Below are 20,093 nucleotides of genomic sequence, written 5' to 3'. Positions count from 1 at the left end.
GGAAAAAAAAGTCATATATGTCCCAAAGTACCCAAGCTTTTCTGCTTCCTTTTACAGTACCAGTTTTCCTTCAACATTTTTAAAAAATTCTCACAAGTGTCAAAGAAGAACAAATTACTTTCATATTTCTTGCAGAACTTGTAACAAATAGAACAGTTACAGAGAGGGAGAGAAATGGGGAAAATGCATTTCCATGGGATTGTTTTCAAATACCTGAACTAAGTGGGAATGAGGTGGTATCATGAAATCCCTCTGCAACAAGCAACTTCTCTTGATACAAAATGCAGTGATGGAGAGAACTGGACCAGCTTTGTCCATTGGACACTTTGTCCCATAAGACTGACTGTGCTCACTCCCTCTTTCTTCTCTAAAAACCTCTTCATCTCAGCATAATTTCCCTATCAGCACTGTAGTCAGTCTCAACCTTTTGTTGAGGCTTTTACTCATTTGCTTGGGGTTTTTTTATTTGGTTTGGAGTGGTTTTGTTTGTATTTAATTTTAGATCAATTTGTTAAATCAGACTGATAAAGTTACTGAAATAACACCCCAAGCCTCTGGCTGCACTAGTGCTATCACAATGGAACTCTGATCTCATCCTGGCTCCTACAGTTAATAACAAACAGCAAGAGGCTGAACTCCCTCAGCTCAAATATAACCATCCAAAGTCAAGTTAAATTCAGCATCACTTTCACGGATTCAGAAGATCAGAAAATTGGTTTACAACAACTTATCACAGAGTAACATGTCAGCATAAGTTAACTGATTCACAGTAATTTTTAGTGTACATGCTCTTGGCAAATGTGATGTAAACTTAGCACAGCTTTCAGTGAAAGACGTGTTTCACTGGTTTCATTAGGGCTAAATTAACACACTGCTCCTTGTGTGCTGGGAGGCAGGAACCACTACAGAGACAGCTACAGCAGCTGACAGTGGGGACCTGGGTGTGGGATCAGTACTTACTGCTACATCCTGTGGTCTTTTGCCAGGGTTAAGAAAATCAGGTATTTCAAATTGCAATTTGTTTCATTAAAACACCTGTGTTAAATTTTTCATGGGGAAGTTACCAGACTTTTCCAGAGGGTCTATTTGCTGTGGATGTCTCACCAAATGTGCAACAGGATATGGGCTGCCAAAAGCACATAATAAAAATCACAAAGCATCTAAGGCCCACAATATGCAGAGATACCAAGGCTTAAAACAGTAGGAGATACAAATTTTAAAAATATACTTGGTGACAGTCTTTGCAATAAACCTCATGAATTTTGGTCCAAACTCACACTGAATCAGTTACAAAGATTTATATCTATGTATGGATCTCAGGGTGAAACTTCAATCCACAGACATCTGAAGCTTATTTTTGCAAATGATGACCACGTATACAAGAAAATATTTAATTTACGCATATCCTGCAGTCATTAACACAGAACACAAAAAATCAAGGTGGGCATCTACATTAAACCTTTTTTCCCTGAAAAGTTACTTTCAATAAATGAAAACAATCTGAATTAAAATCAAACAACATTGGCCTGTAACGTATTACTCACAAAACATTTTAAAGAAAAGAATTCACCCAGGTGTAATTTCATTATAAGCCACACACCATTTAACTACAGCAACACACTGTTCTAGAGTTTCTCTAACAGATTGGTAAGGGTTTCACCCTTCTTTTTCCTGCTCAAAAACATCTCTGTAGTACTACTGGCTTGCAATGGAGCATGAAGTTGGAATACAGGGAGAACAGGGAGTCCTACCTTACACATTACTGGCTGGCTATATCAGGTTTCATGAATGAAAATAAACATAAAAATTCAAATGGAAGAGATATCCCCAGGAGCTTCCAGTTCTTCATGCATTATTTCACTGACAGTGGAATGCTCTTCCACTGGTGGCACTGCCACCATCAACCCAAAGCACTTTGGGATACATCAGCACAACCAGAACAGCGCTGATAAGAGGATGAAGTGATACAGAAAAAAACCAGTAACAACAAAAATGCACTGGAATTATTCCTAATGGCAATTATTTTCATCTTTTTTTTTTTTTTTCCGTGACTAAAACCAGTATAGAAAACTCTTTGCTCTATCTTTCATTTGCTATGTGCAGCAAGGAAATATTGGGCGCAGACTGATGTGTCTGCGTTGTTGGTAAGAGAGCAGGTACAGCGCTCCGTGCACACAGGAGGGGTCACACTCACAGAATCTTTTTCTGTGCATGGACAGTGCCCTAAGCAAAGCATGAATCTACACATATAGGTGAAACTCTTCTCTGGCTCATTTTAATTGGCAAAAACGTTTATAAACAAAATTTCTGCATTTTTTCCTTTTTGTTAATTATTAATTTCATGAAGCAGCTACAATGATCACAATCGAAAATAAGTACAGGCTTTTCCTCAAAAAGTTCCCACAAGAATTCCTATTTATCATCTCCTTCCAACATTATCATCAGGCCTTTTACTCATATGATCTTCCATGGCAATCAGTTGACAGCTGCTATATATCCTGAGTAATAACATTTTCCCTCCTGAGGACCAAATACCTTTGGGGTATGTAAGGGACTCTTTCACAGAGCAAGAGGTATCAGTTCATTTGGAAGATCTCCTGTACAGGAGGGAATATAGTTTAATAAATATTTGCAATGAAAACTTTTTGGAATAACCAAGCAGAATGCTCACAATGGCCACACTAATGTTGCTGCTCTGTCTTCACTGTATATTCACTGATTTCTACTCCACAGCTTTGCATAAAATTCTTGAACTTGCCTAAACATAAGCACAGGCTGAGATACTTTCTTAAATTAAGTCTGCCAAATATCAGCACTGCTTGTGAGAGATGTCACTAACCAGAAAGTTTGCAGGGTTTTTCTATAATATCTCGTTTCAAATTTCTATAAGGCAGAGCATCAATGGTCATTGGTAAGTTATAAAGCATTAATTGTAACAAGTTTCAGTAACTGAAGAGGGAATCAAAGTGAATTTTCAATCAGGAAACAGACAAGTTTGTTCAATAATCTTGAAATCTCAAGCAGATGCAAAGTCGCTCTGCAGGTAGAGAACAACAGATGAAGGAAATGTAACTTGTAAACAAATACTGCTAGTACTGGCTGGAGCCATTTCTCTGCCAGACTACGATATGATCTGGCACATGCTATGACTTGCACTTTCTGTTTTTACGATTGTCTTTTTTTAAGACACAATCTATCTCACCCATTTGTAGATGCTTCAGTACCTCATCTATCTGTATTAGACTTCCATCTTCAAAGAATGAAATCCTCTCAAGATCCCAATGCCTTCTCTGTATAGATAGCCTAACTTTTAGCCAGTATTGCCTTACCTTGTACAGGAAAAATAGTGTTCCATAATCCAAACTATACCATGTATTTTACCAAAGGGCAGCTGGCATCTCCATTGCTTTGCCATAAGCACTGTTTTCAAAATCATATTTTTCAGGAATCAAGACTAAATCCTTACTTACAAGGTTTATTTTGTAAAGACATTAATTAATGGGCTGCACATGGAAGCAAGTTGGGAAATATTGTGTATTTTGTGCATTATTTTGTTGGCAAGTACATCATTCTAGTAATTAACGTTGACATCTTTTTATAATGCATTAAAGCAATATAGACAACATATACTCTGCCCAGCTTTTTTTTTTTTTTTTTTGGGCAGGGAGGTGGAATATAGAGAGAGTCTCCCATGTCTGAGCACTAATACTGCAGTAGGGTCTTCCATTGCCTGGAAAGGTCCCAGTCTGTCTTGGCAAAAGATACATTTTAGGTACAGTTCTGAACTTTGAGGACATTTTTGAGAATCTAGCATTCTCACAGACTGCCAGAGCTGTAGAGATTCAAAGTCAGTAACATTCTTAGTGAACCATTCCTTTAAGGACCCCCATTAAAAGAGTCACTCCCTTCCTTACGAATTTCAGGTAGAAAAGCAGCTCACTGATGCGTTCAGACAGACATCAGTTCCCTTTCTCTTCCTCCCTCGTTGCCATACCTAACTGAATAGCAATCCAAGCATTTCTTTTTCATTCTCAACAAGTTTAAGAACCTTAATTCTAAGGTTCTAGGTATGTAGAAAATTAGTGCCCTTCATGACTCAAAGCTATGGCAATTTTTTTAGATGTTTATTGACCTGATTATTACTATCTGTTTATTGAACTGTTTTCCATGAATCTGTCTAATCCCTTTCTGAGCCTGCTGATGCTGTCTGCCTCTACTAATTCCCTTGGCAGCAAGTTCCAGAAGTTCACTACTCACTGTGTCAGGAATTATTTCTTTTTATCTGTTTTAAACCAATCTCCTGTTACTTCTGCTGGGTGTTCAAGTTATGAGTTTGTGAGATTTGGTGAAAAAAGGGGATGAGGGTTGTGGAAATGGTTTTGATAGAATTTTGTCCTTGCAGCTATCCATTCTTAACAAGTGCAAAAATAGTATTATCCTAACAGGGCCACAACACAGCTCAGAATATAAGAGCCCAACACAACACTATGAGATTCAATGAGCACCCCTACTAATGCAGATTTGCTAACAGCCTACAGAATTCTGTGATCTAGTCCTTCATGAAAAGACAATCCACTTTACAGTGTCAAAGACCTTTTCCACAAGTTTGTACACAGAACAAACTTTCTGTATACCCTGTATACAGAACTTGGGAATGAGACCATTTGAGGATTGATAGCTTTGTCACAACTGAAAAGATTCATCTGTCATGACTGATATTCCTTCAGTTACAGAAAAAATACCTCAAACATTCTTACAATTCTAAGAGGAAGAAAGAGCGGAAAATGTCAGAATTAAGCATTCACTACAGGTTTTTTTCAGAAACACCCATCCAAATTTTGGGTTGAAGTCTACATAGACCTTCCATCCAAAGCCAATTTAACTGAGAGCCCAAGGAAAAAACATCCCCATCTGGCACAGACTGTTGTTCCAAGCTGTGACCAGATGATTCCCTCCACCCTCACCCTCCAAAACCAGAATGACTATAAAAAAATAACCATTCTCTTAGGTTTAAAAAAAAAAAAAAAAAATCTCCCGACCATGGTTGAAGCCAAATGGCCCTTCAGGCTACTACTGAAGAATCAATTACATTAGCTGTAAGCCTAAGAGAGTCCTGGGGACAATCAGTCAGAGCCATAATAGCTGTGAGGGAATTGTTAAGCAAATTGAGGGATTCTTTAGGTAATTGGGATTGGACAACCAGGTCATACTTAATTTGAAGCATCCATTCCATTCAAGTGCTTCAGAGGTATAGCAGGAACTAAAGACAGTAAAGTCTAATTGTGCTGTCCCTAACCCAGAGCTTTTAAAGGGACACCCCACCCCACCCCCCACCCCCAGCCCCCCATTCTTCTGCAGAATGTTTGATAGGATTGTGCTCACTCTCAGCAGAGGAGAATTGAGGTAGCTCCTTCAGGGTCAGATCGGGGAGCTGAGAGCTCCACAGCCTTCTGGGACAACCTGCAGGGCTAATTCCCTGGCTTGAGCCAGGGACAGTAAGTGCTCAGGGGTTTCTACCAAAACTGAGAAGGGAAAAAATAGACAATCCACCGCTTTCTTTAAGACAGTCCAAAGATACTGAGGATTTAAATTCTTCTCTTTTTGTTGTTGACCATGCATTTAGCATGCTAAAAATATGCTTAACTAGAAATTCTGGTCTTCCAAAGAAACCCTGCAAAAATTCACAGCTGTTTCAAGCTCTTCAAATTTTACAGGCAAGAAAATCCTCAGTTCTGGGAGGTCACTCTGAGGGGGCTGTGAGGAGATCTCAGATTAAATTGGATTTTTCACCCAGTTAAACAGGGAACTATTCCAACAGCAAAAAGCTCTCAATTTCCTTTGTTCGTTGAAACAACTTTCAGAAAAAAAAAAGGTATGCCCAAAATCCATCTTCATGTCCAGTTTGCTTTTGGACAAACTTGTTGCAAGCAGCTACTGCTAGCATTTTTTGGCTTCTCCAGAGAGAAGCAAGCCATTTGGGTTGATACAATAGGGATTGCAGTCCCAAGAGAAACTAATTCTTTGTTGGATCGCCCTGAAATTTCACAAGGTGAACAAAATGAGCCAGCAAACACGGCCCTAAGAGTGCCAGCACCAAAGCTGACAAATCTATCTTCTTGTCTCTCTTTCCTCTGATTCTTTTCTGGAACTAATTTGAGGAAAAACCCTATTTCTGGGTCTTCTGGCAAAGAGTACCTCAGATAATTGCCCAGAATGGAAGATTCTGCTAGTGCCACATTTCTTTGGCAAGGCAAGAGAAAAACTGGGAAAAGAGGGATAAAGAACAGAACCTGGATAGCTGAAGGGTGCCAAAGCAAGAGTTTTGAGCCAGTTGCCATTCTGCTTGAAATCTGCAGTGAGGAGCCCAGCAGTCCCTGCTCCCAGCAAGCTGGCCATGGCTTAGAAGAGTTGGCCAGAGCAGACTCTGGCAGCACAGCTGATGACAGCGAAAACTCAGAGTAGCAGACGGGCCAACAGCCCATTGGTAGAGGTCAGGAATATCTGATCATGCACACTTCTGCCATTACAGAGCTCTCACAGAGTACAGATCCATCCATTTCATGCTCCCGTTTTGGAGGATGCTTTAACTGCTTATCAAATCAGTTAGCACTTTTCTGGCCTTGACAGAACAAGAGCCAACAACGGGCACCGGATGCAGTTGTACCTCTTATGTTTAAAGTTGTGACATGATCTATTCAGCCAGGCTATGTCCTTCTAAAGTTACCCAGCAGTATGCCAGCAGTCACCCAGCAACAACAGCTTCTAAATAAAGAAACCATGTAAAACAAACAAATGAACAAACAAAAAGTAAAATCCCTGATCTGGAACATACTGCCTTAACTGAAGGGAGTCTTTCCACTCCACACACTACACTAACACCAATTTAGGTGAGTGAGCAGGCAAGCTGTCTCTCATGAGACTAGTTAAACAGGCTGTGGTATAGCAGCTCAATTGCCTGGACAACATCAGGAGTCAACGCTTGGGGAGCACTTGAAGAGCACAGCAAATAACCCATCTACAAAAATAATCATCATCAAAAACAGTCATCCACAAAATTTTTGCCAATCAGTACTTTGAAAAATGAGCCATCACTTTTTGTGAAGATAATGGATGGGAACTCATTCTATGTCACAGCTATGGAAAAAAAATGGACATTGCTTAAGACTACAGGGAATGCTGAGCACACAGAATTTGAACTTGGAGAGTTTGGTGTAGAAATGGTCATGGTTAGATAGTATGTTTCTTTTGACCAGAGTGCTGCAAAGAAATCTATTTCACGTGTAGGAAGAAAGCTTTGATGAAAAAGTTGTTCCAGAAGAATCTTTAAGAGACCTTACTTGATGCAACCTTGGTGAAAGTTCGAGAGCAGTGAAGATCCTCAAATGAGTACCCACAGGTAGAACAAAACATTTACAAGATGAGGGATAATTATGTAGCTTCTTTCAAGCTCCAGGTCAGCAAAGGAAGCAACATGATAATGTTCAAAGATACTTTTGGTAGCAGAAACACAGTGCACTATATCCGCTCTCTCCTGCTGCATCCCCACAGTCATTACTCATGCTATGAAAAGAATAAAACAGGTGTATGATGCAGCTGTGCTTGACAGAGGCTACTTGCAAAAGAATAAGGGAAGGCTGCAGACCATCAAGATTATAAACATCATCCATCTCAACACTGGATTTATTTGGTCAGTAGAGCTAAAAAAGGTATCAGCCGCTTTTGCTGGAGAGTATGTGCAGTGGAATAATACACATCCATGCAAACTTTGTACAGGCACACGAACTAGAGACAAAATTCTAGATGCTTTGTTCGAGATTATTTGAAGTTCTGACTTAACATGAACCGTGCTTTTCAATCTCATGTTTCATAAAATGCAGCTCTACCTTAGAATAGGATATATACAAAAACTGGAACACCATCTGAGAGAAACCCCTCAGCCACAAGGTGGGTCCTTTTTGCCAGAAAAACAGATAGTACGGACCACAAAAATGCCAATCACAACTGATAAGATCACACGTGGTGTTAATTGGCCTAGACACTGGGAGATTCCAGCTGCTTCCATCCTGCTACATTTCTGATACCAGCAGACTACCACAATACCCTACTGTACTTAGGGTCAGGCTCCAGCTGCCTTCCATGTGTGGACACAGTGGGCATGGAGAAGAAGGAGATTTGCTTTGACACCCAGGAATAACTGCATCACCTTGGGAGACTGCATTTTAAGTTTTGCTTCCGATTATAATTGTAATTACTTGTTGATGATCACCTCCCCCTTTAGCTTAATTTAAAATGCTTCTGAGTTGGAGAGATGAGTGACTGGAATTATCTGGGGAGAGCTGGAGGGATAGAAGGACATAAAAGAACTTTTGCCCTTTCAATTCTTGTCATTGGCAAAAACCTTAAAAAATATTGGCAATTAATTTTCCTCACAGTAAGCTTTGTAATTGTAACCTGTAACCAGTTACAACCATCATGTTGCTTGGTTCATGCTAATTGCTGACTGTTGTGACCAAAACATGATGCTAAAACCTTCAGTACAGGAGGGGAGGAGAAACATGGCAGTGTGTGAACTGACAGTGCATCAATGTTCTTCCTATGCAATTTTCTTACAGGGCATAACTGCTAAATTATATTGGGGCCACACATCAGATACATTTAGTTGGGCTTACAGCTATGTACCCAGTGAGTAGGAGGAATCAAAAAAGTTGAAGGAAAGTAAATTCCATTTGGAAGACAACAGCACTGGAGAGAAGTCAAGAAAACATAAGGATCTCACATTCCCCTGCTGGTTCTCTCAAGTAGATTTTCCTCTTTTCATTTCCACAAACACAGTATGATTACTTTTAAGAACTAGGCATGAGCTAAAAACCAAAAGTAGAAAGCCATGCACACACTTGTCCAGAGCTGAGTTCAGTGTTTGGCAGTACTCGGCTCACACCAGGCACAAAGCCCCTCTTAGGCAATCCCAGGAGTGCTGGGGCTTTCACACTGCCTTCCACCACCAAAGCTGAGAACAGCCTGGATAACCCAGAACCACAGAGGTAAGACATCTTCTGATTCAATGCATTCATTGAATGCATTGATATTCCTCAATTCAAAACACACTGGCATTTCTAGCTCTTCCCCAGATGATACTGATATTCCATCTCACAATACTTCATTACTCATACATATATCTCTAATGAAAAATATGGTGAAATCTCTCTGGTAGCATCTGCCCCCCAGTTCAGCCATGCCAGACAGAGAGAATGTCTGGCTTGAAGTCTTCCTTGATCACTTTCATTTATCCCATTTTAACAGCTTTCAAGAAGGTGGCTGTCTTTGCCTTCCTCTGAATGAGAGAGATTATTTGAGAACAGGAAATAAAACCAAATGGCAAGAAAGGAGCAGCTGCTATAACCAAACTGATGATGACAGTGCACCCATCAAAGAGAACGAAGAGATTCCTATTACCTGCCATCCAGCCTCTGCCTCGGGTATTCAGTGTGTTTTAAGTGCAGAAGCTTAATTTGTTCTTGCACACACTAGACCACTATTGCAGATGAATCTTCAAGCGCAATCAGCTAGTTGATCTACCAAAAACATGCTAGGCCATAAAACCAGTACAATGAATTTAATCTAAAAAGATATGTTAGATTCTTTCTCCACAAACCCTTAGTCTTAAAAACAGTCTTTATGCATATGAGAAATCCAATGGTGTTTACGAGAATAATGGTTTGCAGCATTGGGCAATAAAAGCTGAGATTCTCTTCACAAACAGATAAATATTTGCACAATGGTACTGTGTGACCGTCTACCCAAATATTATCTGTGTGCAGGAGGAATAAAGCACATTTTGCCAGTTGCTTTATTTTGCCAGTTGCCAGAACCATAATATCTTTTTCCTTTTCTTCCTTTACAAGTCCATAAGAGTAAAACCCACAGTCTGTACAGATATTGAGGAAAAATAACTGATGCATGGGGACTTAACATGACTAAATACTTATACAGCACTTACATATTCAGTGTTGTACAAACATTAGCAAATCAATCCTCACACCAACTTGTAGGACACCTAGGTATTATTTTCCAAATTAGAGCCAAGTCTCTTGCTCATGTCTATATGGACTCCTTATTTTACACTGCCAAACCAAAACTAAGCAGTAGCAATGTATACCATACTCCCCGGAATGTCAGCCCCCACTACCTCGAAAAAGGACTCAATTATAAGAATTATTATAGGGTTTAAAATTGCAGAACATATGGAGCTGCAATGATGTATATGAATAAGAGAACCAGTTAGGAAGATTTTATAGTATTTTTAACATACAAATATAAATAAATGTTTGTAGTGTTTGAGGATTCAAAGAAAAGTCTGAAATTTATAACCACAACCAGTGGAGTTCACAACACAGGGACAATATGCTGGACATGCTAGTGGTGCTTATAAAGCCTGTTGGGGTTTAAAGGCTCCGAGTGCAATACTGGTAAGGCTGCATTCCCATCCTCCAAAAGGCAACATCAGAACCAGATTAACTTCATTAGCACGCAAACAGACTGCACAGACACACAGCCAGCATGGCGGGGGGAACCTTGCTCTTGCGTGACTTTTGAACTCTGGGCTGGGTAGAGAGAGAATGCACCCAAGCCTAAAAAGGGTGCAATTCTTACCACGAAAATCTCATGGAGGCAGAACAAGGAGCTGGCTGCTGAGGCTGAAATCAGGATGGCAGCTAACACTTGGGTGAGTTGCTCCCAGGCTCCATGTGGCCCTGAAGAGGGTGGTGTGTACAGAGCAGCTGGCAGGGTTTATCCGCTCAACTTTCTCCGACCCTGAGAAACAGCCTGGCAGCCTTCTAGCTCTCCTTGCTCTCAGATGTACCTTTTTCTTCTTTTATGATCAATAGTCCCAGGAGAGACTTCAGAGAAAATGTTGGCCTCAAGTACTCAAAATACTCAAGAGTTAAGCCTGGCATTTTTAGAATACCTGCGGGTAGTCTGGCAAATCAAGTATCCCACATTCACCCATCTCTAATGATGATTATTATGCACCAACAGCTGTCTACAGCTCAATGGATGAGGATCTAATTGATCTCATTACTTCGCCCCATATAAAGTGAAGAGTATTCCTGGATTTTTGGGTTTGGGGATCCTAGGTTGACTGAGGACCCTGTGCTGAAGACCTGGAAACTGACTATTTGGTAGTGCTGTTCGTTTGTTTTCAGCTGGTCAAAATCCACAGAAACAAACATCTTGTAATACACTGTATAATATATTACAATGTGGCTTTTGTCTTACCAGTTTAATACTGAATAACTCTGATAGCATTCATATGAATATTAATTTTGTAATAAAAAGCAAGACTGGTGTATTAGTTATGCGTTCTTTTGTTACTCTTAGTCTTTAATTATTATTATTAATGCTATTATGTCCAATTTCCCCTCACCTCGCTCACCCTCACAGTCTCCGCTGCAGTGCCCTGTCTCAGGCAGCGAGCTCCTTCTGGAGCCAACAACAATGTTACCCAATTAACCCTCTGGCAGGGTACACTGCAGTATATAAACGGTGTTGCTTCCTCTCCTACAAGTCTCCGAGCATCCTTTCTCCCTGTGATACTGCCAGGGACCCAAATCTCTTCCTTGGCCTTGGGTTGCCTGCCCGGCACAGCTGGCCCTGTGTGGGGTTTGCCATGCGGCAGGAACAGCCAAAATATTTCTGCTGGGGAGCTTGTGTGATAGGAATCTGTGCTTCAGATTTCAAAAGTTACATTTCTGAAAAAAGAAGAAATGCCATTAGCAGAAACAAAAGGCCTGAGTCCACCTCTTTTGGGTGGGTGTAAATCCTCTGTCTTTAATAAAGTTATGCCTGATTTATAACTGTGTGAGAGGAGATTCTGGCCCATAATATAATATAAAATGCTCAGCTTTCTGCAGTTTGGTTATTCATAAAGATTACTCCACTGTCACTGTGGAAAAGATGCAATGAAAAATACCTAGTGCTCTGCAGCTTTGCAACTGCCAACTCTCTCTTGCTTTTAAAAGAATACCACTGTTCATTTGCTAGTCTACAGCAGATATATTTTTAACATAAAAACACTATATTTAATTGGTTATGGATCTCAGTTCTTTTAGCACTACTGGAAATCACACAAAAACACATTAGTACAGAGCAATTAGTGCAATGGCAGTAAACAACTAAGGCACTATTAAGCTGTGGGTGATTAAATAGTATTACTTCTTTATTTTTTATGATATTAGACAAAGAGAAGATTTTAAACATATATTCCCGTTAATATTAATAAATGATATGAAGAGCAGGTGTCTTTAACTTTAAGACTATTTTTGTCAGGGCACTTCAGTTTATAAGAAAGATTTTCTTTTAATGGAAGATTTGTCTCTTTATATGGTGTACCACACTATTTCTTATCTCACTACACTGGGACATTTATACAGTAATATTATTTAATGAGAGTTATGAAATCACACACTGTTCCTTCAGAAAATAATACCCGTATCTCTACCACCAAGGAACAAAGAGCTACCAAACTCCCAAAATAATATGCAATTATTTATATCCATGCAAAGAACAACCCGGGTACTATTTGACAAATTTACTACAATGGGCTGTAACAGACAGTGTGATAAGTTAGCCCGAGTGGCAGTGACCTTCAGGCAACATAAAAGACGCGAATCTGACCCAAGGACAGAACCCTTGTGGCATACCTTTTTAATCTGCTTAGCCCTCACAATCTCTCTGGACTCTGTACTTGTTTATAGATCATCCTCATGGTCTGGCACATCTTTTCCTCGGCATCTGATTAAGTTAACAATGTGCTGCTATTTGCATGCAGATTTGCCAGGCCTTTCTCTACAGCTGCTCCCAAAGACTTGGTCTTTCTCTGTAATGTGATAGCACAGCAGTCAGTAAATGCAATCTTTGTCAAACCCAGGTGTGCTCTTGATTTGGTTCTCATTCGTTCCAAGCAATTTTTCTTTCTGTAGCATTTATAAGGCTCTATTATAGTATAGCCACATCTGGAGCTAAAATTCTTCTATTAATTATATACTTTTAGCACTATAAAGACAAATTCAGACACAGCTACTAACATTTTCGTTGTTCTTCTTATTCTCTTTTTGACAGCCTGTATTTTATTTCTGTAGAAATTTAATTTTTAAAGCAGCATTCCTGATTTTTTTTCCATAAAAACAGTAATGCAAGCATGAAATCTAATATTTAGAAGCTCTAGTCTAAAATCATACTATCCAAAGCAATATAAAGCATTAAGCTTAATTTTTTTTAAACCTTTCAACACTTATCATACATATGATACTACAATAATGTATCTGTCTCATTAAGAGTTACAATCTAGTTGGGAAAGAAAGAGAGTGGTTAAACAAAAACCAAAGAAACTTACTCAGTTCCCTAGTGGATGCTGGTTCACATCACAGAATCACCAAACAATTTGTTCCCTCCACAGTCAAAAAGCAGAACCAAATTTGATCAGCATGGTGACTTAAATGCTGTATTTTCTTTGTGCAATGAGGGTAATTTTTCAAGATCAGGTTTGAAGTAGATTAGTGCAGAAATATGAGCTAAGCCTTCACTCTTATCATCTGAGTATGGATAAAGGATGCATTCACCCAAGAGCACCGAAAGTTATTTTCTAAGAAAAACTTTTCCTACCTCTTTTTTTCCGTGTGAGTACAGAGATCATCACAACAAAGTAATAAATGGAGACTAGCAAACAGGTTTGACAAGTGAGTATTCACTGTGAAAATGTACATAGAAGAGGAAATATTAGAAATCTTATTTGTTAATTTTAAACCCTATTTACAATCCAAAAGTAAACTTCTTTGCGAGGTAAATACCTGTGTGTTAAAAGAGGTCAGAATTTTTTTAATTACAGGAGCACTACAAAGAAAACCAATCCCCACAACTGAGGGAGGACTTTCATCTCATCAAATCAGGTGTTCTTCTCTAGTCCTTGGCCAAGTAAGTTTAACATGTACATGGTGAGCTGATGCCTTGACTTTAGTACTACTTATTTTAAAAAGAAGCATAAGTGGAAAACTTTTTTCCCCTAATCATCTTCCTTCTTGTTTGCTTTCAATATTTTTTTTTTTACATATTTGTACCAAAATTAAAAGAAACGCAAGTGTTCCATCTCTGTGCAGCTGAATTCACTGAAGCATCGATGATTTCTGGACTATTTTTCTTTAATAAAATCATGAATAAAAATATTGAACTAGCTTTACCCATGAAAAATAAAATATAGCTACAATGTTCTTCATGGTGGACTTTTTAAACTATTCCACTGAGGCAAAAGCTTTTATTTATTTATAGCAGATTTTATCTTCCCAAATCACTTATTTCAGATGATTCATTTGGCCATATATACCCTCAGTCTTTGCACAGACATGCAGACATGCTCACACAGATTCACACACAACATATACACATGCAAGGGGGCAAAAGAATCAGCAGACAGACAGAAGCTGTGTAACCAGATTACATCACAGGTTATGATGGAAATAAATAAAAGAAAATCTCTCTTGCTTCTATAGCGTGGCGTTTTAGTGGTGCTGGTTTGACTTTTGGCCCACACACATATGCCAATGGCAAGGCTAACTCTAGGGACTAACAAAAAAGAATGTGTGTTCACAGCTGTACAGTACACCAATACAGATTACATGTTTTCAGTGTTGCGGCCACAACAGAATGCTAATTAACATACTGGAGTGATGAGAACGGCTGTAAGGGCCTTATTGTTCCATTATTTCATGCAGCCCAGCTGCCTTTGTTTATGTCACTTATCCTCTCGTGCCACAGGTTTTTACTCCAAAAATACTATCCCAATACAACGTTAATATTTAAAAAACAAAGAGGTGGCAGATTGTCATTTTTGTGTCAGTCTCAAACTGCAGAACTGTTAAGCTGTTCTGGTTCGGTATTTAGAAATAATTTAACAGCCATATTCAGACACTGCCTGCATTCTAACATAATGGCTGAATACTTGAACCAAGCAAATGCATAACTATCCTGACATCACTTATGAGATTTAGATTGGTCAGTTAATGGAAGTCTTTACCAGAATCAATACCATAACAGCTTCTTGAAATGAACGTGATTTTTTACACAGAGTGCTGTGAACAATAAGTACAGAAATATCCTACCTTTGTATACAGCACAAAGGAACTGGGATTTGAAATTAAGAAGCAATTACAGTTTTTTGCAAAGTAATGTTACAGTTGATTATTAGAAATAAACACGTACAAAATAAGCACTTTTTAATAAATAGCTGGAGAATATTAAAATTCCACAATCCTATTATTCCTTTTTTTCCCCCTACTTTTTTAACAGCCATTTTATCTGCTGGCTTGGTTATCATGTTGCTGTTAAGGATTAATATTGATGATTGTTGCCAACAATGGTTAAATATTGCAGAAAAACACTTTTTATGAGAGAGATGTAGCCATATCTAACTGTAAGTAATATTAGTTATGCCTGTTGCTTTGACTTCTTTGATTGATTTATGAAAAAAGCAATGTTAAATGCCATTAATATTCTTATTTGTATTACAGTAGTGCCTGAATGTCTTGGCTGATGCTGTTCAGATTCAGATCCAGGAGAGCTAAGAAGACGACGACTTCCTAATACAAAGGAAAAGAAGGATTCCTGTCCACAGAAGCTCTCTGATCCCAAAAGTATTTATGTTTCTCAAAAGAGAAATCAAACAACTTGGCCCCCTCAACTTCTGTGAAACCACACAGCAGGCTGAGTTTACTTATGGGTTTAAAGAAACTAGTAAGGTTTTATTTAGTCAGTAGCAACAAGTGGGAAAATTTGAAAAAGTGAAACAAGGAGGGGAAAAAAGAAAAAACAGCCAAAAAACCCCAGGACATCGGTGGTAGGAGGTTCAATGTACTGCTACCTGGTTACAACTCAAAAATTTCTTCCCCTCATTTACTTGGTATAAAGAAATAGGAAACATTAATGATAAAGAGTTTTCCGAACAATTTATTCCATCAGTTGACTGTAAGTGCTGTCAGAGCATGAGCTTGGCTAGAACCCGAAGTGTTAATGGTGCATTTCTTTCTCAAATTAAAAGGAAAAAAAAATACTCGAGTTCCAGTTTCGCAAGTTTAGCTTTCCCAACAAAAGGTGAGAGAGCTAACAACATACCTGTCACCTCAGATTTACCCAGTGAACAGAAACATCAGAAAGGGTAAGTCTTCCCCAAAAATGTCATCTCCCTAATCAAAGACATACTGTTGTTAATCACAATGCACACCAAAATCCTGAAAACATCCAATTGAGTGAACAAGCCCTAGTTGCTTTTTAATGAGTTTAACTGGTAATCTCAGATAAACGTGCAACTGCTTGAAGTGTCTGTCTTATGTAAGGCAGTAATGAGGGGATTTAATGTTTGCTGCAGCCTACACAGCTCACAATGGTGCACACGCCACAGGTGTGGTACAATCTAACACAGAGTAGTTTCTCAGCTATGACCATTCCCCTGCTGTGGACAGAACATCGATTTTTTTAACTGGATCCAGGAGCTAGCTAAATTACCCAGCTGCTCTGTGTTTAAGCCCCCAGCTAGTTTATATACCAATAACAATAAACTTTCTATAACAGCGACCCAGTCTATTACAGTGCTTCTTGCTCAAGCTAAAAGTGGGCCACTGTTACTTCAGCTATGTTCATGGATGACACCATGGGATTTGTCCCTTCCTAAAACTGTAAAAACATATTATAAAAAGATACCAGTGCATGCTCAATTAATGGAGTTTTGTTTTGCTTTCCAATAGGATGATCTGTTATTTATGGAACAGACACACAGTATCTTAAGCCTATCGGTTGGGAATGCATTGGAAGGTTGACTTCTTATTTACAAAGTAACACCTAGTCACAGTCACAAAATGCAGTACTGACAGTTGCCTCTTAACAAGTTTAGTGCGATACAGTCACAGGTACTGAAAACTTCTCTCCAGATAATCCACTCATGCATTTATTTAAGAAAATAGTATTTAATTCTGACATCAATTAAATAAAATTGTTTACAGTATGTAATAGGTGTGTTGTTGGAACTGTGATGGTCTATTCTAAGAATGAGAAGTGTTATACAGAGATGTAATAGGTTTTATCAGACCAGCCAATAGGTTGTGAGAAAAATAAACAAAACAAAACAAAACAAGAGAGACAAGATTTTGGGACCAGAAAAAGGACTTGTTTCCTCTAAAATGTAGCAATTGTTTCCCTGCAGAGATATCTGTTGGTTTACTAACATGTTGCATCTCTATAAACTTTGTCTTTCTGAAAACACATTATAAAAAATAACTGTAAAATTAACACTTAACAAAAATAAGATGTAAAAAAACCCAAAACAACAAAACTGACAAAACACTCCAGTTTACATTGCAATTTTCTTGAACTTAGGAAGAAATCCTGTCATGACTTAACTGTTCCCATTGCTTCATAACTTTCAGTGAACTACTTCTTTCAATTTTAGTTTATGAAACCTTACTGAAATTAACTTCTTGTGGCTTAGGCTGATACAAATAACAGCAACAAGGTACTAAAACACTAATAAACTGATTACAAGGTCACATAAATGGATATGTATATAGCTGCTGGGCATAATGCGTAAGTAACTTCAGGTGCAAGCCATAAAATACAGCAGTGAGTATGTAAGCACAGGCAACCACAAAAAACCCTCAGTTGTCAGTTTTGGAAAATATATATTCTTGCTGCATTTAATCAGGCATTTACTTAAAAGTATTCCCATCCTAATTGCAGACTTTAAATCGCTTTTAGAGCCAAATTTACCAAAGACTAAGATTTTTTTAACAGTGACCCCAACACTGTAAGAAAACCATAGTAGATTACATAGGAGCTGTAAGACTCTCCTACATTATTTATCTACATCATATGCGGCATCTTACCTCTACAAACACAGCCATTTTCAAAATAACCCTCTAAAGAGGGTGCTCTTGTTTTCAGAGTCACTCCCAGACCATCCTCAGTTAGAAACAGACTTAGCTTGAAAATGCTCACTTGCAGACAAACCAGCCCAGGCACTATATAGCTGTCAGAAGGCTGACAGCTTGTTGTATGGAGATGATCATACCTTCCCCACAGAAAGTCCCATGGGAAAGGCTGGAAACAAAAGAAATCCTGATGTGATCCATCCAACTGAGCAGGGCAGAAGTTGGCTTCCGCTGAGAGGACTAACCTGGCAGCGCCATCCAGCCCATCCCATTAAACCCTGCCCTCTGGCCAAAACATCACTGAAAGACCTGCACACCTTGCCCAAGCCCAAGCTCTCCATTCCCCCTGCTCTGTGTCATCACAGAGCTGAGAGTTTGCTCTGGGATGAGCTGACAACTTCAGTTGCACATCTGGTCATGGAGCAGGAAACCTGCTGTGATGTGGCACAGGGGAGCCCCTCTGTAAAGCACCCTCTCCAGCTATAGCCTAGCACGAGGGCCTCTCCTCACCAGCCCAATTCCTAGCTGCTCCACATGGGAAGCAGACAGCAAGTCAAGGACGTCTGCACAGAGGTTTTGTGCCTCCACACGAACTCTAATCCAGTTACAGCCATGCCTTCATGGGTCCTTAAGAAGCTCCAAGAAAAATGATGGCTAAAGACTTGAGCGGCATTCCTTTTTCCTGGTCTTTGTGGACCAGAGGTGATGATTTGCAGCTTCCCGTGGTTCCCAACCCACCCATCCCTACCTGCCAGCCTCTACTCCTTCCCCTCACAGTGTTCCATCATCAATCAGTTCTTCAGATGCTTGCCAGAGATCTGCTTTGTTCTGCATCCAATTCCAACTGGCTGTACACAATAAGAATTTCATTCCTATGCCTGTGCTTTCCACCTGCGAAATTGAGTCCTTCATGCCATTAGCCTTCTATATTGTCCTCCAACCATATGGAAAAGGTTCCACAGTAGCCCAGAAAAAGGAAGCCTGCTACAGAAACTGGGCCCTTAATCTGCAAGAAGAAGCTTTCACACATCAGAATTCCCCTTCTCTGAGGAAAAAAAAAAAAACAACAAATATTTGTGTTTCAGTTATTTGTGCAAAAAGCAGGATTCCCAGACTTAAAAATTACGTCATATAGAGAATAAGGCAATCTCTTGGTTTTAGAAAATCCCAGGGCCAAGGCAATCTTGGGGCTGGATTCTGTAGCTGAGGAAGCATCATTCTGACAGGGATCCACCTCCTGCATGACTCTTGGTAAACATGCGCTTTCCATACTGAAGCACAGGGAATGTGATGGTTTCATCTTTTTTTTGATAGGTTTCCCTTAAGCTCTGTGGGGTTTGGTTGTTTTTTGCTTTGTGGTTTGTTTGGTTTTTTTTTTCTTCTAGAGTTTTACTTAAATTTGGGGGTTGAAAGAACCTAAAATTCTGCAGAAGTCCAGTGATTTTGGCACAAGCTCAAGAACTATCGCATTGCTGAACTGACATGGCTGTGGTTCAGCCACTGATGTCCAAAGCCACATTCCCTGTAGCCAACTGAGTTCTTTCCAGTGCTCACAGCACACCCAAAGCATGCACTATTATTCAACTAACGTAGACCACATTATGCCTTATTATATTACAGACACTGTATTTTGGTGTTTGGTGGCATGACCTTGTTGCTTCAGAGGAATATTTTTGAATAAAATGCTACTTCAGCTGGGGTGGATTTGTGAATTGTCACTTATTGTATATGAAGTTATACTTTCAAACACTCAGACATAGATGAGTGCTCAAAATCCCTTGTTTGAAGAACAACAAAATAATAAGAAATAATAATTATAGCAATAACTGCTTAGTATTTGTATGATAAAAGTGCTGAAAAGACATTAACTAATTAGTGCTCACAACACCCATGTGAGGCAGAAAAGTATCATTATCCACATGCTACAGATGGAAAACTGACAATGTGGAGTTACCTGCCTTTCCAAGACATGCATGAGGGGATAATCACCTAATGCAAATTCATCAAAAACCCTGTGGGGGAAGCACCAATAGAATGGTCACAGGTTCAGTTTCCTCCCTGTGAGCTCTGAAGCATTGAGAGAGCGAGCAGCATGGAGAGATGTGGGACAGACACACGTACCCT

General features: G+C 39.3%; 1 protein-coding gene across 7 annotated transcripts in view; it reads right to left on the bottom strand.

Annotated features, from left to right (window-relative positions):
- ZNF536 (zinc finger protein 536) overlaps nucleotides 1-20,093 on the bottom strand; it is a 347,905-nt gene that overhangs the window by 203,624 nt on the left and 124,188 nt on the right. The window lies entirely within an intron of this gene.

This window comes from Corvus kubaryi, unplaced genomic scaffold, assembly GCF_017639235.1.
Source record: "Corvus kubaryi isolate FWS band 111438036 unplaced genomic scaffold, C.kubaryi_AGA036_p1.0 37300, whole genome shotgun sequence".
Taxonomy (NCBI): domain Eukaryota; kingdom Metazoa; phylum Chordata; class Aves; order Passeriformes; family Corvidae; genus Corvus; species Corvus kubaryi.
This window is presented reverse-complemented; position numbering and strand designations above follow the sequence as displayed.